The 25804-nt window shown below is 40.7% G+C and overlaps 1 protein-coding gene across 23 annotated transcripts in view; it reads right to left on the reverse strand.

Moving 5' to 3' along the window:
- The window catches only part of SPIN1 (spindlin 1), a 119658-nt gene extending 94224 nt beyond the window's left edge, over positions 1 to 25434 (reverse strand). For 6 of the 23 annotated variants that reach the window (XM_043546410.1, XM_043546409.1, XM_043546405.1 and 3 more), the window contains exon 1: positions 24432 to 24631. The gene's annotated coding sequence lies outside the window, so the exon portion shown is untranslated. Of the gene's footprint in view, positions 1 to 23038; positions 23103 to 23397; positions 24261 to 24431; positions 24843 to 24865 lie in introns of those variants that run through there. The other 17 variants (XM_043546406.1, XM_043546408.1, XM_043546411.1 and 14 more) reach the window with 16 other exon arrangements.
- Between the last annotated feature and the right edge of the window lie 370 nt (positions 25435 to 25804).

Here is a 25804-nt window from a genome sequence, read left to right on the forward strand (position 1 = left end):
GAACATTTATCCTTATTTAGACGCCCTGTCAGATCTTGTTCGTAAAGCCCGCCACCGTGCAGTGCAACTCACTGGCACTGATTTAGTTGCCATTGTGTTCCCCTTGTCCCGTAGTGAATCTGATTCTTTGTGCCACACCTCCTTGGCCTGGCAGGTTGCTCTTTGTGATTATGTGGGAGAGATCTCTTATAATCCCCCGAAAGATCCTCGGTTGGTGATTACACAAAAGGTGCCCCTAATCGTCCATCGTCTTAGCCGCTCTCGACCTATTGGTTCAGCTGTCGCTCTTTTTACTGATGGCTCTCCACGTCGAGGTGTTGTCACCTATCAATTAGGTGACCCCCCTCGTTGGCATTCTCGTTTCACGCTGCCTCAGCGTTCCGCGCAGCTCTCAGAACTGGCTGCTGTTATTTTGGCCTTTCAACTTTTTGCTGGTTGTCCCTTTAATTTGATTGTGGACACCCATTATGTTTATCAGGTAATTGATCATTTACCCCTAGCCCTCATTACCCCTCAGGTCGATGCGGACCTCCTTCACTTGTTTTTGTCTTTACAATATCTCATCGCCACTCATAATTTCCCTTATTTTGTTGCTCATATTCGCAGTCATACCCCTCTGCCTGGGCCACTTACTGAACGCAATGCGCGCGCCGATCACGCGTTACATGGTCAGGTAAATTCCCTTTTTTCTGACCCCATTGAAAGCCATTCCTTTTTTCATCAGTCTGCCTCTGTTTTGGCCCGACAGTTTCACATTCCTGCTGCTCATGCACGTTCTATTGTTCGTTCCTGCCCCCACTGTGCCGCTGCTGCCCCTACCTTTTCTTACGCCGTTAACCCCAGAGGTACCACAGCGAATCAGCTGTGGCAAATGGATGTCACTCACGTGCCACAATTCCGCCCCTATTCGTTTTTACATGTTTCCGTTGATACTTATTCGGGGTTCCTCTGGGCAACCCCACAGCGTGGGGAAGCCACTCCCAAAATTATTCACCATTTGCTAGGCTGTTTTTCTGTTATGGGTCGCCCGAGCCAGATAAAAACGGATAATGCCCCAGCCTATTGCTCCACAGCCCTCTCCACTTTTTGTGCCCGATGGGACGTCCGTCTTAAACACGGGATCCCTTATAATTCCACGGGCCAAGCCATTGTTGAACGTGCCAATCGCACGCTAAACACCTTTCTCGACAAACAAAACAAGGGGAGCTGCGTCTCCGAACCTTAGGAAACATTCAGCAACAAATGCATGTCCTTTTGTTTACTTTAAATAATTTAATGCTGAACGCAGATCAGCAGACCCCTGCGGATCGGCATTTTCACAAATCCGAGGTACTGGAAAAACTGCATGTCTATTACCGTCAGCTGCCCGATCCGCAGTGGCTGGGCCCAGTACCTCTAATCACTTGGGGTCGGGGATATGCTGCTGTGTCTCTCCCTGCAGGACCGTTGTGGGTTCCGGCCCGGTGTGTGCGACCGGCACTGAAACAGCATGGCATGGCACCAGGGGCTGTCAAACCCCATACCGGAGTTTCAGCTGACCTTGGAGGAGAACGCGGTGCTCCCGGGTCGACACCGGCGGGACGGAAACGGAAGAGGCGTAGCATCCCAAGCCAGCCCGTGACATGGGGAGCGGTAAAAGCATTGGTCACCGCGGCTCAATGAAGACTGGCAGCAAATCAACAGCCAGAGACTCCTGAGACCTTGTTTGTGGCGATTCTCACCCAAATCACTGCTAATTCTGTACTGATTGTATGCCTTTTGTGCCTGCTATTTCCTGTAGGGGTTGGCTCGGGAGCGCTTCCTCCGTTATGGGCCCGAATGACATATAACCTATGGGAAAGATTGGCTTCAATAGCAAATGTTACCCACTTTTGTTTATCTGATTCTGTAGCAGCCGGAGAATTGTTAGGTACATGCCTTATTCCAGTATGTCATCACCCTGAGGAAATAGGGAATGAGACGATGCTCGCTGCTTACGCGAATCTCTCTTCCCAGTACTCTGGCACGGCTGATTGGGGCCCAGCCAACTATACTTTGCCTCACATGGCCATATCCCTCCACACACCGTACCCGGCCGGGGCCAACAATGTCACCTGTGCGCGTGTGGTTAACTGCACTAGTACAAAGGTGTCCTTGGGCTGTCGGCAAATTTCTCAACCCCTTTTAAACTGTTCCCACGCTGTGAAAGTTTTGTACAATTATGGCCATATCATCCTACCATCAGGGTGGTTTTTTACCTGTGGCTCACGCACCTCTAGTTATATTCCTGCAAATTTAAGCGATGGCACCCTTTGCTGTCTTAGTAGAATGACACTTATTTTGCCTTTTGCCGGCCAAAAGCGCAGTAAAAGAAGTGTACCCCTTTCAGAAGATTGTGTTGCAGATGTCGCGCTTTTTAGCCGCGCTGAGTATACCGCCTTAGCGGCCTCTATTGTTGGGATCCCTGGGCTTGCCACTTATACAGCCAGAACTTTGAATGCCCTGGCGTGCTTTGCGGCCAAGGCAATTAATACAACATCCAAGGCAATTGCCCTACTTAACACAGAGCAAAACGAATTAAGGGATGCAATTTTGGATAACAGAGCAGCCATTGATTTTCTGCTCTTGAAACATCTAGGCTGTTCCACGTTTCGGCATATGTGTTGTTTTAATTTAACTGATAATAGTCGTTCCATAGAAACTAGACTGGCCGAATTGGCCAATCTTACGGCACACATATGCCAAGATCTGGGGTTCGAGGGCTTTTGGAATTGGCTTACAGGTTGGCTGCCCTCTCTAGGATGGCTGCGACAACTTTTCGGTTATGCTGTGTTTGTGATTGTTGGGCTTATTTTTTGCTGCTGCTGTGTACAATGTATTCGCTCTTTGCTAAGGCTTTGTAGAGATCCGCCCTGGCAGGCTCCCCGAGTTATGTCCTTGTCTGTCTGGGAGTTAAATTGCTTGCAAAAGCAAATTGATGGCTACCATGAGATGGCCGAGCATAAATAAACAAAAAACGGGGGGGATGAAGGGTTCATGTTTAGTTCATCCACCTGGAAACAGTCAGGGCACACCCTGACTGTTGTGTAGGAGCAATGCACACATTGCTCTATCCAAGGACATGGACCGGACATGGACCATGGGAAGTCAATTAAAGGACAGTAACCATGGGAAGCTTCTTTGGCCTGGGCTCAAGGCCTGAGAACTAGGATTGTAGTAGATAGAGGCTGGTAAATAAGAATGTTAATCGAAGTCATATTTCCTTTGTTGTGTCCTTTTGCGGTTGAAGTATGTAATGCACAGGGGGGAGAGATATAATAAAAGGGAAGATGGAAAGCTGACAGGCAGCAGCCCGTTAGCAGACCAGCTCGCTTGCTTGCTAAAAGCTGTGTTCCGTCTTGTCATTGAACCGCCACAACTGCGGATCGTAAAAAAGACCCTTTTGGGGAATAATTCAAGAAATTCCTGTAACTCCGGGTAAAAAAACGAAACAAAAAACATTTGCCAAATGGCTGCCCGGGGCGGACAGCCCAAACCCAGCCCCCCAGTTTGGTTAATACGGAGAACCAGATAATGGAAACTTAGATAAATGGGGTTCTACTATACTTAGCATGTTAGTTTCTTGTGGGAGTATTTATCAATTATGTTTCTACTGTTACTACTGAACTTCTACACTGATTTTTTTATTGTTCGATATAATCAAATGACCTGGTGAAAACGTCCTGTTTAAAAGTTTTATTAGGCACTTATGAATTAACGTTTAAAACATGTATTATTATTTTCCCTATAAAACTGGGTTTAGAATAAATCATATCACTTCAACAGTGGTATAAACAATTGCAGTAGGAGGAATCTTTCATTTACCATCTCATTTTTTAAAAGCAATGCACTGAGTAATATACTCAGCGAGTGAAAGTGACTTTTTAAAAAATCATTCTGTTTCAGGGCCCAATTTAGAAATAAGGTGTTAAGAATATCCATCATCTGCAATATCTACAACCTCAGAGTAATCTGCTGGTAATACTAGCAGTGCTGTAACTAAACATATGTCAGACAGTAAATTACCTGTATAAAAACAAAACAAAAACCCTCTTCCATCATCAGTAAAATCATGGCTGAGCTCGTAAATCAGGACCAGCAAATTCCAGCAAGACTCCACAGATGAGAAGATTGCTTGGTTCTTATATTCAACAAATTCTCCCTTCTGTCTAGTTCAGGTCCAAAGATTTCATTAACATTGACAATCATTACGACAGCCCAGATATTGCTGGACGGTTCCTGGGCACAGTGTATGAGAAGGAAATTGAATGGCATGCAAAAACATTGATGGGAAATTCATTAATCTGAGTCTTTATGAGAAGAGCATTGTACACAGTGATCCTGTAATTTGTGCTTGTGAGACAGAGGATGTGGTTGTCTATCTTACAGAAAAAACGGATACATCAGGAAATGTCCATACAGGGGAATACTTACAAGTAGCAGTAAAAACTATAATTTTTGTTTACACAGTTTGTTAAAGTGTCAAGTGCGTGGCTTTGTCACAGACAAGAAATCTACAAAGATAATGAAGGGAATCTGAAATTTATGACTTGCATGAAGTGCTCATTTGACACATCTTTTAGCAAAAGCTTAAGTACAACTCTAGGGTTAAAGAAAAATGTTGAAACTACAAAATACTTCCATAGCAACCACTTCGCTTAAACTACACTGAAGAGAGCAGGAGAATCCAATGTAATTCTCCCCCCAAGATGTACGATGGAATTCAGTGCTTGATTGTTTTGAGCTATTTATTAAGAACTGGCCTATTCTGATGATTTGTGAAGAAAATCATAAAATAGATGGAACTACTACCACAGCCAAAGTAATCAACATCAGACCAAAGAGAAACATAGAAGATATGCTGAATATTCTGAAACTTATTTCTATAGCCCTGGACAAACTGCAGAAAGTTTGGTTCTGTATTGCTAATGCTGTTGAAATTTGGAAAGCACTTCAAAAATACATTGAACAAAGTAATACCCAACAACTAAGTTAAATTGCAGACAGTATATGGATCAAACACTTACTCCATCTCATTTTCCTGCCAATATTCTCAACCCAAAGTACCAGGGAAGATGCCTAACTGCTGAAGAAGATGCTATTGCTATGACATGGGCATCTAACAAGTACCCATCAATCATGCCAACCATAATAAATTTCAGGCCTGGAGATGTGCCATTCAAGCAGTATATGTTTGCAGATGTTTTAAAGGAAGTCATACCACTGAACCGGTAGAAGTCACTAGCTAAGCACCTGGAACCAAAGCTTGTTGAAGTGTTATTCCAACTGTTGACAGCAGTAGCCTTTCCTGGAGGCACAAAAAGAATATTTTCTTCATTTGGACTAATCATTTCAAAGTTGAGGTTAATTATTTGGGAGTTGAAAAGACAAAAATACCTCTTTGTCCTCTAGTCTATGAATATAAATGAGGAGGGAGATCTACTAGTTTTAAAGGTTTGAAAGACTGCCTAAGGAACTTGGGACAGTTGTCTCATTTTCAAGAGACTTAGGCAAGTAGGAACTTAAAACTTCAGTCACTTTAATTTAGGCTCATTTGAAAGTTTTCTCAGGCTGACCTGAAATGACCAGTTTAAGTCAATGACTACAGTTAATCTCTCTGTTCCTTTAATAAATCATTTAGTCGTAAAGGTGAAAATTTTTGGTAGGAGAAGTTTATATATCCAAAACATTTAAGACTGTTTGTCTAATAAAATATGTATATGTTGTATTTAACTTCCCATTACCAACCTAATGCAGCTTGACACAAATCATAAGCAAGGAGTTAATTATCTAGTAAACAAAATATATAATTCACCATTTTCTAACATACTAAATATGTTCAATAAGAATCTGAAATATATTAAACAATATAATTAGATTGATTTAAGCAGAATTATAGTGTATTCCCCAAGATAGCAAAAAGATATACCAAATCTAGTGTAAAGGCTCTATTTAGTTGTAAGTCAACATGATTTAATCATTAAATATCTGCCAATGCAGGGTGGATAAAAATCAATGATTTAAAAAAAAAAAATGGGTTTTTTCCCTCAAAAACCATTTTATGAAACAAAATCCGATCTAAAGATGAAGATACATTATAGCTCAAAGATATCTCACCATGGAATAGGGATTATAAATTCTAATTCTATAGTAGGAGACAATATATTCATGTAAATGTTTAAGAAAAGTCTTGTAAATGAGTGCCAATAGTTCATGGATTAGGGACCCAATTTTATGGGGTTTCAGGGACTGCCGTATAGATTAATTAGGTTAATCGTTCTATCTACACAATGGGACTCAGTGCTCAGTCTAGAAGATACCATCAAACATGCTTAGTTTTGCAGTTCTCAAACGGTGGATTTGTGTCTCCAGAGATAACATGCTTGTTAACAACAAAAATGTTTTTAAATAAATATATAGAGGTGAGAAATAACAGACCTCAACCCTAGTGTCCCTCTGCAAATTTGTGTACACAGAGTCAATCCCTTACCTCTCTCTAAAAGTGCCAAGTTTCAAAACGTTCAATGAATAGAAGATTATTGGAGGCAAAATAGATCTGGACAAGGAGAAGATAAATGTGAAAAGGGAGGGACAGGCAGTAGAAACAAAAGTGAATCTGTTTGAGCAACATATTCCAGAAGTCTTGAGGTCTTTCTGAGTGTAGCCTTCATTGATTTGAGATCCACCATACCATTCTCTCACTAGAAGGGAAGACCTGTAATGGCAGCAGGCAGTAAGAGAGACCCAGTTTGGGAATATTCTAATGAAGTTCCTCTACCTGTGGGTAAGACAGGCAAGCGTGCAAACAGTGCAACAAAGAAAAGCAAGGCCTGGTTGCCTGAATGAAATAACATCATGAAAAGTGTTGCTTCTCAAGAGAAAGCTGTGTTGAAGTTGATGAAAGGAACATGTCTGAACATGCAGGATCTTCAGGTTGGTAAACTTTTTATTTCATACTTTTTTCTTAAGGACTGCCTGTCTTCCTTCTGAACTATTCTTGAATTCTCACGTTTAAGCAAAAAATATAGTTGTTACTCTATGGCACTATCATTTTAGATGCAGTTGTGATAAAAAATAAATAGCTGAAATAGGCAGATCTTCCTTTTACAATTTCACCTTTAAAGTAGTACTGAGTGTCAGTGAATGCAGTGAGTACTACTAAATGAGCACTATGGTAATAATAATTAAATAACTGCACTGACTTATTTTGTTTAGGAGAATCCATCCTCAACATACAGGATTCTGAAGACTATCCACCTTCAAGATCACCATCATTTTCTACAGTTTCAGAGTTATCTGCCAATGATAGCGTTTCAGGTCAAATCATGTATGTCACACAGCCACAGTATATCACCTGTAGCAAAAAGAAAAAAAAATCTCCATCATCCAGGAACAACCACAGATAAATTTGTGATAAGAACCAGCAGATTACAAAAAGAGGTAATTGATGAAAAATTTGCCTGGTTTGCTTATGCAATAAACTCTCCTTTCCATATGATTGAGAACCCACACTGTTTTAACAGGGTTCAGTCATTAAGACCAGGATACAGTCCACCCAACAGAGCAGATGTCGCAGGCAAATTGCTGGATAAAGTGTATGAAAGAGAAATTGAGCAGTGTGCAAGAGGTCTAGAGGTTGAAATTGTTAACCTGAATCTTGATGGGTGGAGCAATGTCCACAGTGATCCTGTTGTATGTGCTTGTGTGACAACAGAAGAAGGGAATGCCTTCCTGACAGAAACAACTGATACTTCAGGAAATGCACACACAGCAGAATACTTACAAGAAGTAGCAGTAGAAGCTATAACAAACTGTGAAAAAAAATCCAATGTCTAGTATGCAGCTTGATCACAGACAATGTTGCAAATGTATCCAAGATGAGAAGAAATTTAGGAGAGAGTCCCAAGCTAACATACAGTTGCAGTGCTCATTTCATGAACCTCCTAGCCAAAGACTTCAGTGTTCCAGAAATAAAGGATAATGTTGTTGAAATTCCAAAATACTTCCGTAACAACCACTTTGCAGCAGCTGCTCTGAAAAAGTGGGAGGAACCATGCTAACTCTCCCACAAGACGTGCGATGGAACTCAGTAGTGGACTGTTTTGAACACAGTATCAAGAACTGGCCTAATCTGATGACAGTTTGTGAACAAAATCATGAAAAAAATAGATGGCACGGTCACAACCAAAGTTGTCAACATTGGGCTTAAGAGAAATGTTGAACACATGCCGAGTACCCTGAAGCCTATTTCTGTAGCCTTGAACAAAATGCAGGGAAATAGCTCTTTTATTGCTGATGCTGTTGAAATTTGGAAGGAACTGAGTGAGATCTTAAAAAGAGAAATATGCAATGACCAAGTTAAATTACAAGCATTAAAAAAAATGAATGGGACAAGCACTGTCTCCAGCTCATTTTCTGGCAAAAATTCTCAATACTCTGTCAAAGGGTCAAACCTTAACTGCTGAAGAAGAGGAGTTGGCTATGACATGGACATCCAGCAATCATCCCACTATACTAAACTTCAGAGCTAAGGATGAATCATTCAAGAAATACATGTTTGCTGATCATGTTTTAAAGAAAGTCACACCAGGGAAGTGGTGGAAGTCACATAAGCACTTGGATTCAGAGACTGTTGAAGTGATAATCTCACTTTTAACAGCAGTAGCTTCTTCTACTGGTGTAGAAAGAATATTTTCTTCCTTTGGACCAATTCATTCCAAATTGAGAAATCGTTTGGAACCTGAAAAAGCAGGAAAACTTGTTTGTCTTTTCCAGATTATGAAAAAACAGGAAAATGAAGGTGAAGATGACTAGGTAAGCTGCAGAAGCCAATATTTTAAAGTTTCTCATGTTGACCTGGCTGACACGGTTGGTTTAATGTTTTGGGTTTTTTTTTTAAATATTTCTTTTAACTATTTCAGTTAAAAACAATTTTAACAAAAACAAACCTTATTTTAAAAAAAACCTGAATGATTAACTAAATTCAAAAATTCATATGCTTGCTTTGTTAAAATATTATATGTTTGCTGTTGAAGAAGAAAAATCCAAAATACACAATGTTGTTGGTTTAGTTAAATAAAACAATTTAAATGTCTGTCTGGTGATGTTCTCCTCCTAATACAGCATGGCAAGAAAATCTTCCAAATATTAATGATTAACCTTTTGAATTGGACATATTTATGAAGTCATTGGGAGATGAACTATCTGCTCCAATACTTTTGGTAAATGAAATAACCAATCATTCATTTTTTGATATAACTGTAAAACTCATCTGAAAAGTTTTCAAAATAAATCAGTTTAAAAATGTATAGTGTGTACTTTCTAAAAATGAAACCTACATCTATCTCTGAGTTGTGAAGAATATGTATTAAGGTTATAACAACCAACAAGAATGCACTTTCATGTAGAAATCCATGATTAAATCGAGTCTTCCTTACTAGTGATTTAAATCAAATCCACCCTGTGCCAATGAGAATGCACCTTTTTTTAGAAAATAACTGAAGCAGAAATCAAAAGAATGATTTAAATTGAGGCTTTCCACTTGCTGATTTATATCACTGATTTAAATCAATTCACCGTGCCTAAAAAGCTCCAACAGAAACTTTCCTGCTGAGCATAGAGCAAGAGCTGAAAATTTAGCTTATCGTTTTCCAGGCCTTGTCTAAAAATTATAACTGATCCTAGAGACTTGAGAGTTTGACTGACCTCTTCTACATTTCTCCTTGGATTGCACAAGGGCCTAAGCCTCCTACAAGCAGACACTGAAGATAACTTTACCAATAGTTGTGAAATGGATACTCAAAAACAGTGCTACTGAAATAGCAAAGTAAAGAGAAAGCGTGGACATAGTACAAGGCTTAAATCAAACCACTATGAATAATTTGTGCACTGTGTACTGTGGGCACTTAGTTCAATGTTATCCCACTGGTTCCAGTTATCAATAGTTTAATTCTCTCGTGTAGACAGCACTGAGACTCTAACCAGTCACTGCCACATAAAGTCTAATTTGAAAGGAAAAAAAGCTGGATGCCAGCACAAAAAAGGAAATGAGGCCGGAGGATGGTAATGTGAGAAAAAGGAAAATGGATAACATGGATGAGGATGAAAGAAAAGACATAAACAGATCCAAATACAATGAGGGAAAGAGTGAACTACTTAATTTCAGCACAAGAATGACATCCTCCCCGCCCCCTCACGTCCAAGACAGACATACAAAACTTATCCATTAATTTTCAGGAACCCACCCCAGATGTCTGGGGGTGTATGACACCAAAAACAAATGCAATTCCTGCAAAGGATGTGTCCCAAAAAGTGTTAGTTGTTCGAATATTACTTTAAAGGATCATTGACAGTAAAGCAAACCATTAACACTTAGGTAAAATGAAAATTTAATAGTTTCCTATTTGCTTTACGTCCCTCATAATTAATACCACAGCCACATTCAAGAAGATTTGGCTAAGGCACTGGACAATTTACCATCTGCTGTCCCTATGGAAAAGTGTCTTTCTCCCAGATTAAACCAAGGATTAAATTGGAACAGAATGATCCAAAGAAAGTTAATTTGAGGTTAAATATTAAAAAAAACAAAAACAAAAAAACAATCCAGTGGAACAACCCACTGCTTAAGAGTCAGCTATAAGAGAAATAAAGAGCAGACTACTGTCAAACAAAGCTGGATAAAACTTAAAAGTCAACTTTAAAACAAAGAAGTGTATTGGTATCAACCAGTATAAATATTTATATTATGTATGTACAAATACATGTAAATTTCAAAAGAAATTCACTCAAGCTTCTAGTCTGTTTCAATCTGACAATCACAAGGACCTCTTGAAACGTTCATCTGCATAATGACCTTTCATAACCATATCACTGATCCAAAGAACAGGAACTTTTTTTTATAAATTATTGCAGAATAATTATTCATGCACGTTGGGTACTAGAACACAACCACACATCCTTTTCAGCATTACTGCCACCTAGCCAGTTATGGCCCATTTTGTAGTAGCACATTTGATTTTTCCATCTTAAGTGAAGGAAAGTTCACTGGTCTTTATTAAATTTCATCTTGTTGAATTCAGACAAGTTCACTAATTTGTCAAGACCCTTTTTAATTCTAAAATCCTGTCCTCTAAAGTGCTTGTAATCCCTCCTACATTGGAGCCATCTGCAAGTTTTATAAGCATACTTTCTACTTCATTATCAAGTCACGAATGAAAATACTGACTAGTACTGGACCCAGGGCTGACTCCCATGGGACCCCCTCAGATATGCCCTCCCACTTTGATAGTGAAACATGGATAACTACTCGGAGTACAGTCTTTAAACTAGCTGGGCACTTCCTTATCGTAATTTCATCTAGAGCATATTTCTTTAGTTTGATTAGGAGAATGTCATGTGGGACTGTGTCAAAAGCCTTAATAAAAATCAAGATATATTAGGTCCACTGCTTCTCCACATCCACTAGACCAGTAACCCTGTCAAAGAAAGAAATCATCGTCTTCAGTATCTTGATGAAAATACTTGAAGAAACATCAAGTTCCGTCTCAGTTCATTACTTTGGCTCAAGTAGGAGTTAAAAAAGTTTCCTTTTCTGTATCACAGTAACCATTCCACCTCAAATTCTTTCACTTAGCTGTGTCAGGCCTACTTGGTACTTGAATAAGAGGCCAAGAAGAGACCAAGACTAAGAAAAAAAAATCTCAATGTTTTAAAGGACACTGCATGTACTGGACCCAGTAGGTGTCACTTTCTTCTTAGAGTACTGAGGATATATTAATAATCTTTCAGATCAAATAAAATCCTAAACCATAACCACTCATGTCATTAGTATATCACACTCCACTATTCTCAGGAGGGAATTTGCTAGTCAGATTTCAAGTTGGCTACTCATGATTTACGTACTTAGAATGAATCCTGTAATTTCAGTTAAAGAAGTTATACTTAACTCCTCTCCTCAAGTTTGTGTACTGCTACCATGTTTAATTTTTATGTGTATAGTCAACTCTAAAGCATGTTTGAATGTTTCTGGATCAAAGGTGCTATATAAATATAAGCTATTATTAAGGAGTTACAACTCCCTTTTTATAACCTATTAATATCTGGCTGATCAATTTCTAGTCCAACTGATAACACATTTATCATTAATGGCTGACAACTAAAATCCTATTTTCATGTTTTAAGAGTTCTACAGCTCATTACAAGCAGCACTGAATGGATAAAGCTAACCATCTAGAAAAGAAGTCATATTGAGTATCAACTCTATAACCCATCCCCTTCTCCCTCCCCCCAAAATCAAGTAAAGTTAACACTACCAACAAGGAAGAAGTCTCCTTCACTTTTTAGAGACTAACCAAAGTGATCTTGTTAAGTATTATCAGTAGTGAAAGGGCAGACATTTTCTATTATGCAATTCAATACATAACTGAACTAAAGAGATTCCAAAGATTGTCCAAAGGCAAAGGGGAAGTTATCAGTACTACCTGCAGTCTTGAGCCTGTAAAAACTTACATATGTGCTTAACTACTATGTAAGTTTTTACAGGATCAGTCCCATGAGAAGAAAAAAAATGAATAAAATGAACATGGAAAGGAACTCTTCCACCCACTTTAACTGTATCTTTGCAGAGATCAGAGGAACAAACCATCTCCAGGTGAACTTAGAGACTAGCAAAAATTCATGAGTTAACAGTCATAACTCACTATTTGATGAATCTTAACTACTTTAGATAAACGTAGATTTTTACATAAAAACAACCCCCATTGTGAAAATGTTTTACTTGACATATCTGACTAAAAAGTTTCTAGAATATGAAATACCATGGTTATAAATAGCATGTTCATTGTGTAATCTACGTTTCTGCCAAATTTAGAGAATAGCACAATATTCCGCTCATTGTAATCATAACATTTAACACTGTTCCTCTGAACCCCAATCCTGCAAAGACTTACACATGTAAGTAACTTTAAGCTTGCAAGTAGCCACAACAACTTAGCATGTACTTAAATTTTTGCAGGCTCAAGGGACAGAAAATGAAACCTTGAACTGATTGTGTTGGTATTTTCAGAATTTGTAACAAGCATACATCTAGCTTCAGTTAACAAAAATTAGTTTACTGGATAAACTTGGAATATGAATGGAATACAGTTTTTGAACAAAAATTTAATGAATTGTAGATGGAGAACAGAAAGAAATGAAAATTCTTAACTATTAACCAGTATTACAGTCCATAAAGGGTAAGAAAATTCAAATTAAAACTGTTTACTAATTAAACTCTGAATGCTCCATAAAAGCGTTTATTCTCAGGAAAATGAGAAGCAGCGATAGTGTATGGTTACTTATTTATCGTGCCTCAAGTTATCACATTTGCTCAGTTTACAAGTAAACAGTTTTCCCCTAGGGTTTGAAAAAAAAAGTCAACATGTCCAGGATGAGTATATATTCTGACCAGGAAAGTAAAGCTGGAGAACCAATTGCTCCTTCTTGGAAGGAATGTAGGGAAGCAAGGAACAGATAGGCCCAAGTGTTGCTATTTTTGTTGAGGAGTTTGGGGGGCTAGATGGTGGAGGATATACATGCACTCAGGAAGACAGTGGTAGCAAAACAGTCCAACAAAGATGGTAGGTCATGAGCATGGGGCAAAACTGTTTAGAAATATTTTGTGGGAAATGATTTATTGAACTGTGAGAAGGAAAGAAGTGATTTATTTAGGGAGTGAAAATATTCCCATGTAAGTTTAATATTGACGTATATGCATGGCTTCACTAATACACATCAGGGAATTCCCTCAAGGTTTTTGGGGGCAAGAGCAACAGAACACAAACTCCACCTGTGATCAGAGGCCCAATGCTGTATTAAACTCTGACTCTGGATGGAGGTGTAAGGCCAGAAGAGACTAAGGATACGTCTACACTACCCACATCGCGTAGCATAGACACGCTTTATTGAATGGCTCCTGGCAATAAAGCGCTGTCTATACTGGCACTTTTCAAGACTAAAACTTTTGTCATTCAGAAGGGTATTTTTTCACACCCCCTGAACGACAAAAGTTTTAGCACTGAAAGTGGTAGTGTAGACACAGCCTGTTAGATCACTAGTCTGATCTCCTGGATATCACAGGCTACCAACCACTCAACAACCCTTCGCCCCACTAAACCCAATGACTGAAGTTGAACCGAAGCATTACAGAAGACTGTTATGTGCCATAAGAAAATACGTGGGATGAAGGCGCACAAACGCCTGCGTCCCCTGCAATGGCAAGGAAATGATTAAATAAGATATACACAGATAATCCTGGCAAATAAGCTGCATTCACACGCTGTAGAGGAAGGCGAAAACCCCTCAAAGTCACTACCAAGCCTGACCTGGGGAAAAATTCCTTCCCAACCCCACATACAGCAATCAGTTAGACCCTGAGTGCATGAGCAAGAGCCAGCCAACCAAACACCTGAGAGAATGCACACAGAAAAAGTGCAGTTTTTCAAAAAGCAAGATACCAACTTTCATGGACTACATTAAGTCTTCATGAAACGTAATTACATTTAATAGCCTTTTCCAACAAAACAATACTTTATAAGACGCTAGACTTGGACACTTTTTAGCATGCTGTAACTTTCAACTTCGTAATCTTTCCAAAAAAAAAAAAAAAAAAAAAAAAAGACAGTTTGTGAATAAATTGTCTACAGAAACAGCTCCTCAAGGACAAGCAGAGTAACCAAAAGCCTGCCTGCAGTGAAATAAATTAAACCTTTAAGAAGTGGACTTGAAAAGGAAAAGAATAAAGTCAAGGACTCAACAATTGGAGGGGGTTCTCCATTCTAAGAGTGTTGTTTTCTCTGGAATTTTTTTCTGGGCAAGGTCAGAATAAGAAGAAGAAATGTGCATTCCTTTTCCCCTTAAAGTTTGTAGTTTTTCTTCCTTCCTGCTTCTGCATGACTAAGGCTATGTCTTCACTACAAAAAAAAAAAAAAAAAAAAAAAAAAGCCAACCATGTAAAAAGGCACCTATCTCAAATCCTAGAGAAGACAAAAGGCACGGATAGTTTTTACATCATTGTAGGGAGCTGAGGTCAGTTTTGTACTCCCCAGCTGGAATTGACCTCAGCTAGGTCAAAACTATCTGTGCCTTGTCTCCTCTAAGATTTTATATCAAGATAACTATCTTGATGTTAAAAAGACCAAATACCCTTTTTGTTGTTGTTCATCACCTTCGGGCACTTGAAACAAAACATGTCCTACAAACTACTAGATCACAGAGTACTGGGGGAGGAGGGAAAAGGACTCAGAAGAGAGAGAACTGGACAGTGTTTCAAGAAAATTGTACTTTAAAAAACAAATAAAAAGAGTGGTTCCCTTTTCCCCTAAGCTTGTGAGTTTTCCCTTCTCCCTCTTTTCTCAGGACTTCTGCAGGCTCAGCCTGAGTGCACACAAGAGCAGGCCACTGCTTCACCAGTCCCATGTACCCATTGCTACCTTGGTGAAGTCAATTGCTTAATTATCTATATTACAATAGTGCCTACAAGCCCCAAATTGAAATGGTTCATACCTGTCTCACAGGCATCTCTCTTTACATTACAGTAAGGGGGGGGGGAGGGGGGAAGAGAAGTCTGGTTGAAAAAAAATGCAGAAATTCAAGTTTTGTGAAGACTGTCACTTTAAGGCTGTATTTCAATCAATTAGAAATCTAGTTACTTAAAAAAATTCAGAAGTTGTCTCAGGTATTATGTTCCCCCTCAAGTGCCCCTGCCAATTTCTGTGTGCTTAAAAAAAAAAAGTGTGCTTTTTTGTATTGTTTGTGCAAGTCTGATACAGCAGCAACACAGGAAACAGTGAAACTGACTGTCCATAAAACAGTGTCAAATGGAAAATTAACCAAAAATATAGGTAAGTATGCTCCCATCTTTGTTACAGTAGGTTCTACGTAATCATAAAGGGGTAACCATTCAGAAAGTGAATAGGTTTCAGAGTAACAGCCGTGTTAGTCTGTATTCGCAAAAAGAAAAGAAGTACTTGTGGCACCTTAGAGACTAACCAATTTATTTGAGCATGAGCTTTCGTGAGCTACAGCTCACTTCATCGGAAAGTATGTTTTTTGTTTTGTTTTTAAAGCTGTGATCTTCCGTTTAATTATCTGTAGTAGTAAAGTTATTGTGGTGCAAATTCTGTACTTTTTATATGTAGGCAAGTCAATGCCAGACATAACTGAGGGACAATTTTAACCCTGGAACTGAAGTTAACAATTCTGTTTACTCATGAGCTAGAATAGAATCCAGCTCACACTTCTGTTGATGTATTGGCTCTGCAATGCCAGCAATCATAAAATATTTTTAGTCACCAATGGCCTGATTTTCAAAGATGCTGAACACCTGACGTTCACATGGACTTCAACAGGATTTGCCAGTGCTCATGACTATTGGAAGTCAGGCCATAGAGCAAGCATATGCATCCAAAATTACAAAACAGAGAACTTTCTATTAAGTAGGTGTCATTCTTACATTTTCACTTTTCAGAGTTCAACTGGATTTAGTATTATTTGGGACACAAAGTAAAAGGGAAAAAAGGAGTTCACACCTCTTGCCACTATGTACTACCACTTGTCAGGATGTATATTCAATAGCCTGGTCTACTCTGCCATTTTTCTTTAGATTTATCACACAGGAAATGCAATGATCAACTTGGCCACCAATGATTTTTACTACCAAGTTACTTAGGTCTGCTCTAAGTTTGGTTAGACAACACGGTGGTTATGCAACAGAAGATGTTACGAAAGTGACAAAAATATTACGTCTTACATTAATAAACCTCTCTAACCATAGGGTTTTGAGAAGAAAGGTGTGAATTCGTTTCTAAAAGGCTATCAAAACTCATTTTTAGCATCAGATACCTCTCTCTACCCTTTGATTGTGTTTCTGAGGATGGAAAGAAAGTCTGAAACGAGATAGTAAGTTATTTTTACATTTTTGTAGGATTCAAAGTTGAGAGAAATTGTCTGAAACAATATAAAGGAGACAGACAGCTACATCTGTTTCAGAAGAAAGAATCCAAGATATGGTGAAAAAGCAAAAATGTGGGATTACAGAAAAAACAAGAAGGCAGCTATGTTAGTCCAGGAAAGCTTCATATATAGTTTAGCAAAAAGAAAAGGAGTACTAGTGGCACCTTAGAGACTAACCAATTTATTTGAGCATAAGCTTTTGTGAGCTACAGCTCACTTCCTCATGCATCCGATGAAGTGAGCTGTAGCTCACGAAAGCTTATGCTCAAATAAACTGGTTAGTCTCTAAGGTGCCACTAGTACTCCTTTTCTTTTTGTGAATACAGACTAACATGGCTGCTACTCTAAAACATATATAGTTTAGAACAAACATGATGAATTTTACTGTAAAGTGCTCAATTTTTTCACTTTATGGGTGACTACCAAGTTTGTGCAAATAAATTCCATTCTAACTAGGCGGGAGGAAGATACCTATGGCTGATGTTCAGGTGCAATACAATAATCTAATACAGATATGTAATTTTATGAGTACAGAATGTTATCTAGTCTGTGAGGTAAAGTTACTGTATAGTTAACTGGGTTACCAGTTTCCTGTGTCAATGTATTTGTCCAGCTCAGTAGCTCCCAAACTTTATTGTTTCACCATCTTCAACTGCTGAGAAGTGAATGGATGGAATATCAAGATCACTTAACACAGTTTAACAGGGAGCTGCTGGAATAACAAGCAGGAAAGCAACATAATGGATCTAGATAAGCAACCTCTCAACAAACAGTTTGGAGGAGGAATAGTTCCACAACAATTGTGTCAGGTTTCAGAGTAGCAGCCGTGTTAGTCTGTATTCGCAAAAAGAAAAGGAGGACTTGTAGCACCTTAGAGACTAACAAATTTATTTGAGCATAAGCTTTCGTGAGCTACAGCTCACTTCATCGGATGCATTCAGTGGAAAACACAGTGGGGAGATTTATATACATAGAGAACATGAAACAATGGATGTTACCATACACACTGTAACGAGAGTGATCACTTAAGGTGAGCTATTACCAGCAGGTATTTCCAAGCTCTATCTAAATGGGAACCAACGAGATCAATGGTCACTAAATGGGTACTGCCACTACTTCTGAGGAGCGGAACTATATGTACAGAAAATAACTCTGGCCTGCTGAGGTAACCATGGTTTGTACTTTGGACTGACACCTAAGGCCAACTCTGTGTGGTAAAGATCACGAGTCTATCCAGAGAGAAGTGAAGGTGAGATCGGACACGAGGAGAACTTGAAGAGATCAGGAAAGGTCAGAGATGCAGAAAGCCCAGTAACTGTAACAGGACATTCTTCCCAGATTTAAGTGTAATGATGTCACTATCATGAGATCACTCAATGAACAGAAAAGGCCATTTTATAAAAAACAAAAACAAAAATTAAATATGCCAACATCATTCTCTGCCTCTCTGATATGGGGGGAGGGGAATGCAAAACCAATCCTTTCTCCAATGAGATTACAATCTAAGTGCCTCAGCCTGCACACATTTGCTATTGAACGCAGGGCTGCATTGAAGTTGAGGAACTTCTCAGGGCAATAAGTACTACACTTGTCGGTAAACACTTGCACGATCAGGCCTTAAACTGTACACATCATTCAGCAATGATGGATAATACAGAAGCATTACAGAATAGTTTAATAAAGTTTTATTAAAGTTATTTTAACTCTGTCAGTGGTTCTTCACCTTAGGTTCTTGAATAGTAAGCTGTAAATTCTATTTATCTCTAAAAAATTTCCAACAATGTAACAGTTAGTTGAAAAATACATAATTGAAAACACTGAGAAGTCTTGTTTTGCCACCTTCCTTCACAAACCCAGAAAACTTCATCTACAACTCTATAATGTCTCAAGCATGCTTTGGGAAATAAATACTGTAGCAGAGCACTGTTGCTCTTTATAGTTCACTTACAACTCCCCACGTCTTTTCCAAATTTACTCATATTGATGTAAAATGATTCTACAGACATCAATAACCATCTTGCTAAGATCTGCAGACACTGGGACCTCATGTCTAAGAATAATTCTAAAACAGGGATCAGCAACCTTTGGCACGCGGCCCACCAGGGTAACTGGCCAGGCCAGTTTGTTTACCTGCTGTGCCCACAGGTTCGGCCGATCGCAGCTCCCACTGGCTGCGGTTCGCCGCTCCAGGACAACGGGGCTGCAGGAAGCAGTGCGGGCTGAGGGATGTACTGGCCGCCACTTCCTACAGCTCCCATTGGCCTGGAGCAGCGAACCATGGCCAGTGGGAGCTGCAATCAGCCAAACCTGCAGATATAGCAGGTAAACAAACCAGCCCGGCCCACCAGTGGTCTTACCCTGGCTGGCCGTGCGCCAAAGGTTGCCGATCCCTGTTCTAAAATATAAGCTTTTGCCACCATCCATTCCTGTGATTAATGCACTGTGGCAGTTGGATGTACCACTACACTTAAAAAATAAATAAATAAATAGTTAAAAGGTAGATGGAGGGAAATATGTATGATCTCACTTAGTATGGAATTACACCAGTTTCAGACCATACACTACAGAAGAGGAATATAGAAAGAGTCTCCAGTCAGGAAAACACTTTCAGCACTTGTCAATTTCACTTTTAGAAGAGTCAATTACATTCTTAAATTCAGAGTTACACTGGCTTAAAGGACTTTGCTTCCTGTTTTGGTTTAATACATAACATTCATCCATATGATAAAAGCGGTCCTAGATACTGCTAGTAATTCAAGTAAATGCCTTGGTTGAAATTTTCAAAGTAGTCTAGTGGTTTTAGACACATCTTGTATTAAACTTTAATGGCATATCTGACAAATCCCTAGGCTTTAAAAAAATCTCATTCTTCACTGTATGTTGAGGGAGGAGTAGGATACAAACATTTAGTCATAAAATGAATTCTGATTCTTCATGTTTTTGTTATGCAATATGTTGTTGTTTAGGTAGGTTTCTTTGAGTTAAAGAATGTGCAGAAACTACTAGCTAGTAACAGAATAATAAGAAACAGGACTGCCACGGAGCCATAACCAGAGATCTTTTAAATCATACATAAAAGCAAGTTGAATGATTAACATTTTTCTTCTAAGTACAAGCTACTTGTCTATGCCAACTACTTAAAAGAAAGAGAAGATGAGAAAGTAAGTCAACTTAACTCGACTTTTACAGAAGATTTCTTTCATATCCAATATAGTAGCTGGTTTAAAACCATGCAAAGTGACACAATGAAAATAATATAAGAACAAAGAATAAGAATAAAGATGAATCCTTTCCATATGGTGTGAAAAAAATTGAGCCACTCATAGCCATTTTGATCTGAAAGTTTACTTCCGCTCAGGTATTCTAAAGCACCAACACATTTTTACAAGGTCAGCTAGATGCAAAATAAGCCTCCATGTTAGTCATTTTTCAGATAACATCCTTTGGACACACTGACATTAGGATATTTTGGCTATGGTCTAAAATTGTTATATACAAAATACCTTCCTGCCCATACTAGCAAGCAGAGTCAGTTTGATCTCCCTAATAAGTCTGTGAGTAAAACCAAAAGCACAACTTTAATGGCAAAGATAAACTGTTCTGTCTTGTTCTTTAAAATCTTAATCCTATTTGGCAAAACAAGTTCAAATTTAATGAAGTTATCTATAATGCATTAAAATATTCTAAAGCAAGTTTGACAGACATTGCATCAGCAAGATTTTTATAAATCTCAACATGGCAAGAAGGGTTTGGCAGCTAATACTGGGGGGAAGGTACCAAATAAGATGAATGATGGAAGGGTACTATTCACACACCCACATGAACAGCTAAACCAGAAGAGCTGTAGGAGTTCAAGTGTACACGAACTAAAACAGCCGATTACCTTCAGAATTCATTTAATCATTTGTGAAGCTCTGTGCTAAAATGAAGAATCTCACTCTATTACGGTTTCCTGTTTGTACCAAGATCCACTGATAAAAACGTTAATAGAGAGTAAATCAGTTTATAAGTTTCCCACTTTTCATCTCCTCCTGCTAGCCTACCTGTAACAACAAGTGTTTTACATGTTCTTCCCCTTTCAGTCTTGTTTTACAATATTGTTATATTATGAGTAATTTATATTAAATCTTGATGCACATTGTTCTGTTCTATGCTTTTCAGTGAACACCATACTTTGCATTTTAGGCACAATAATCTTGACAGCTTCTTGCATTTTATATTTCATTGCCTCCCAACCCCCAATATACAAGAAGTGGTCCTCCAATGGCACCCACCTGCTCTATTTGTACTTGAAAAAGAGATGAAAATTGAGAGGATTCTCTGGGCAAATCCCTAGGTCAGACCAATTCCCTATGCAACACTACTGAGAAAAATCAATGACTTCCATTCTGGGCTAGGACTCATCTGTACAACTAAAAAATTCATGTTGTAAAGTGTACAGGGTATACAAAAAGACTTATAGGATACCTACAACAGTACCAAGCAACTGTGAACTAAATTTATTCAACCGCAAGAAAAGTTAGTTTCTAGCTTTATAGAGTAAGATCCAGTTCCAACATAAATTATATTGGTAAACATTTTGACTTCACATTACATTGAAACAGTTGCAATGTAAGTCCATCATTCAAGTTAGTTTTACTTCTGCAATGAGATTGCAGCTGCGTATCAACAGGACAAAGGAGGAGAGGGGACTTGAACACACACAGTACACGTGCAGGCTTTTAATATAAAAATAAAAAAAATTAATAGCAGTTTTGAAGTGTGGTTGATATATAATGTACAGCCGTCTTCTGAGTATTTACCTGCTACTACTAGAACATTTTAATGCTTTCACAGATATTACTATAAAGAACCTTGTGAGGTTAAAGGAATAACTGAATTTTGCAATACTGCCATTGTATGAAGTATAGAGGACAGAAATACCCATTCCAAAAAGATCTTCTAATTTGGACCTCACCTCTACTCAACTGACATTTTGTAACAGAGATGCAAATGGTAGAATATTTATACAGCCAGTATGACACATCATACCTAATTCCAAAACAAGAAATATAATTCCACTAAACTATCTCTTAAAACCTATACAAACGCAAATATACCAGTCTGTTTCTCTTCCAGAAACTACCAGAAGCTTCCAAAGCAAAGCAGGCCATCAAAAACTACAAAATCTAAAATGTTACCTTGGAGCACAACTCAGATATTTATTAATGGAAGTTAGGCCTATCAGTAAGTTACTGCAATGATTCCACACAAATCTGCAGTGTATGTTACCCAAGTAGTGAAATAATTTTAGTTTCACCTACGTTAACTTCATTTTAGACAATACACCAGCAGCATTATACTGTTAATTTAAGCTTTGGAAATGAAATGTTTACCACTAAAGTCACAAAACATGTAGCAAGAGGCCTAGAAAACACTAAAAAGTGACTATTAAAAGGCTTTTGCATCTTCATTTTCTTAGGTTCAAAATAACCTAGGAAAAAAATTCAGCTCTACTCCCAGTCACTTTAGAATGGGGAAAATGTGCACAAGAAATTGCCTTCAAACAGTATTACTTTGGCATCTAGTTTAGAAATTCATCATCATTTATACACTGACTTGAGGACGTTGTTCTGGAAGCCAGAAGGGGGTGCTGTGAATAACTGAGGCCTCAGGGTGTGGGACTGAATGTTAGCCAGTGCTAGGACTCCATCCAGAGTCCAAGAGCAAGTAGGAAGGAAACATGCTTTCTTGTTGCAGTTCAACACAGCACACTGAAAGTTCACAGTTCTTTTCAGATTTCTGGCATACCCAGCATCATGTTTCTTTTATAAAAGAAACATCCTTCAGCCATGATGTGGTCATCACAAGGGCAAATAGGTTTGTACAACAAACCTGGCATTGCAAAAGAGAACTCAGCAATCCTCCTTTCCAGTTCTGGATCCTATGGTATGAAAGCTCCTCAAGATATTGATACTGTATTAGAGAAGATACAACCAAAAATTCCAAGAGCCTACAGTATGATTTTTATCCACCCAACACCCATTCTGACCTATGTGATCCAGTTCTTCTTTCAAGTGACTGTATTGGTTGATACCTTTATAATGAGCCACATTCTTTTTAAAAAAAAAAAAAAAGGAAAAGAAAAAGAAACTGCTATAGAGCATTCTGCAAGTGCAATACAGAGTATTTCATCTCTGCCAACATTTTGGTGCATCAGTTTCCCCCCCACCCCCACCCTAAAGAGAAAAAGACACGCACATTCCAATCAAGCCTCTCTCAGCAGGGCTCACCCCATTCACCTCCCTCCCCCTCCGCCCCAGACCTTGCCAGGCTCCCTCTGATTTTAGGTTTCATTTTGTTGTAAACAGCAAAGCGAAAGGAGAAAGCTTCCAAAGCAAGGATCCTTACCCTTGAAATCCCGCCATGCGCGCAAGGAGGGTGAATTGCTTTTCCTCCTTTTTTTTTTTTTGGGGGGGGGGGGGAGAGAGGAAACGGGGAAGGAGATTAGGGATGGGGGGAGAGACAGAAAAGCACGTACGACTGAAACATTAAGAAACGGAGAGAGACAGAGGAGGAGAGCCTGGTGGAAGAGCAGGGCGAGCGTCAGCCATGTTGTGTGTGTGTTGGTCCAGTATTTACAAACCTGCAGCTGCAGCAGCGCTTGGAGTCTGGGAGAGAGGGGAAGGAAGGGAGGGAGGGGGAAGGGCGAGGGGGCGGGAGGGAGAGAGGTACCGAGAGAGGGAGGAGGGGAGCGCGGCGGCGGCAGCAGCAGCAGACAAAGGAAGCCAGCAGCGCCCGAGCCAGGCGCGCTCACACACACGCGCACACGGAGTGTCTCAGATAGCGGCAGCGCCGTGTGTCGCTCCGGTGCTGGGGGCCGGGCGCAGTCCCACCGCCACAGCAGCGCCCCCACCCCCCGCGTGCCCTAGTGGGGCACCAGCCCCTCGTGCGGCGCACCCCTTCGCCCGGCCCCACGGGAGGGTGGCGGGGAGAGACACACACACGCGCTGCAGCACAACTGGGAGCGGGGCTTGACTCTGGGGCTTTGCCAGCGAGGGGGACCCCTCCCCCCGTGCGGGGCCCCCCGCTTGCAGCCTGGTAGCGGGGGAGGAAGGTGCAGCCCCGGGGCGGGGTGACGGTATTGGGGGGACGGCAGCGAGAGGACCCCTCCCCCGGATCCCGAGGTCACACCGGGGCCTTCCCCCGCACACCCCAGGACAGAGCTGGGCCCCGAGGCTGAGGCGCAGCAGCCACGGCGGGGAGGGGGCCCTGGGGCGGGGCGAGCTACGAGTGAATAACTCAGGGCAGCCCCGGGGGAGGGGGAGGCTGGGAGCGGCGGCTCCGGCTCCCCCCACAGCGACTCCCTCCGGCTCGGCCTGGTACTGGGCCAGGCCAAGGGCGGCGCGACAGGCTCCCCCTCTCCCCTCGTCTCTCGCTCTCACCTGCTGGCCGGGCGGGGCCCGGGGGTGCCAGGCGGGCGGCCTGGGGGTGCCAGAGCTGCAGCTGCCGGAGCCCCCCTGCCTCGCCAGGCCGCTCAGCTCCGCCGCGGGGACAGCTGCGCCCCTTCTCTCGTGTGCCCCCCTCCTCTGCCGCCGCTGCCTGCTGCTCTCCCCTGCCACATTTGGAGCCACCGCTCCCCGCCTAGGCTTTGCTGCCAGGGTAGAGGCCTCCTCACCTTCCTGCCAAATAGTGAGCCACCCGCATCCAGCCGTTCAAAATACAGCCCCGCCCTCCTCCACTTCCCCAGCGCGCAGGCGCACTCAGCCTGCCTAACTGCGACAGGAGGACAGAAAGCTCCCCTCCCCGTCTCTCCAGGCCCACTTGCTGCCTGTGCTGGGCAGCAGTGCGCCTGCGCGGATTGAGCCGGTCTCCTCACCCGGTGGCTGTGGTCCGCGCTCCCTCGAGGCGCGGGCACCTCTGCCCGCTCGAGACGGGACGGTGGGGCCGGGCTAGCGCCACGGCCCCCCAACACGTACCTACTGCTGGGTCTCCTCAGCGTCACCGGGCCCTGCCTGGCCCTAGTGGCCTAAGGAGGTGGCACGTGTCGGGCCGGATGCCCCCACCTTTGATGGCAGTGGGAACTTCACCGCTGAGCTGTCCGCTTGCCAAGGCAGCAGCGATGCTAAAGCTTCCTCACGTATCCCATTGCTTAACGGCGGTGATGCTAACTCCCTGCAGAACTGCATGAGTCGCTGGGGGAAAATCCGAAACGTCCACCAGTGTGTGGTGGCACTATACCTATAGGGCTAGATCTTGTTCCGAGCTGAAATGAAGGGCAGAATCTCTAGTAATTTCAGTGGAAATAAGCCAGAAACAAAATATATATATAGGAAAATATAATGGAAAAATAAGTTGCACAATTAGAGAAATACAACCCTACAATAAAAAAGCAAGAATTCCCCTTCCTTAAAAGGGCAATGTTTCAGCATCTCCGTTCATTAATGTCTAGGACACACTGTGAACATTAGATGTGTGCAAGGCTGGCTGCAGTTTCAACCAAAATGAACTGCCATATAATGTTCACATCATAAGAGTAGACTTAATTCAGTGCTGTAAAATATGACTGTTAAATTATACAAATACACTTGCTGCTTCTCAAGACCTATGAAAGCAACTGCTTCATTTCTGGTTAAAGAACTTCTCTACACACGTACTTTTGAAGTATATTGATGTTGGCCAGTTATTTCTAGTTCCCAACTCTGTTTTCACTTCCTGATTCTAATGCAGCTGCATATATCACATTCCAATACAGTCACTGATGTAATAGTATCCCAAAAGTACTGGACGCAGGAAGCCAAGAATTATGTTGTGAATA

Source organism: Chelonia mydas, chromosome 5, assembly GCF_015237465.2.
Source record: "Chelonia mydas isolate rCheMyd1 chromosome 5, rCheMyd1.pri.v2, whole genome shotgun sequence".
Taxonomy (NCBI): Eukaryota; Metazoa; Chordata; order Testudines; family Cheloniidae; genus Chelonia; species Chelonia mydas.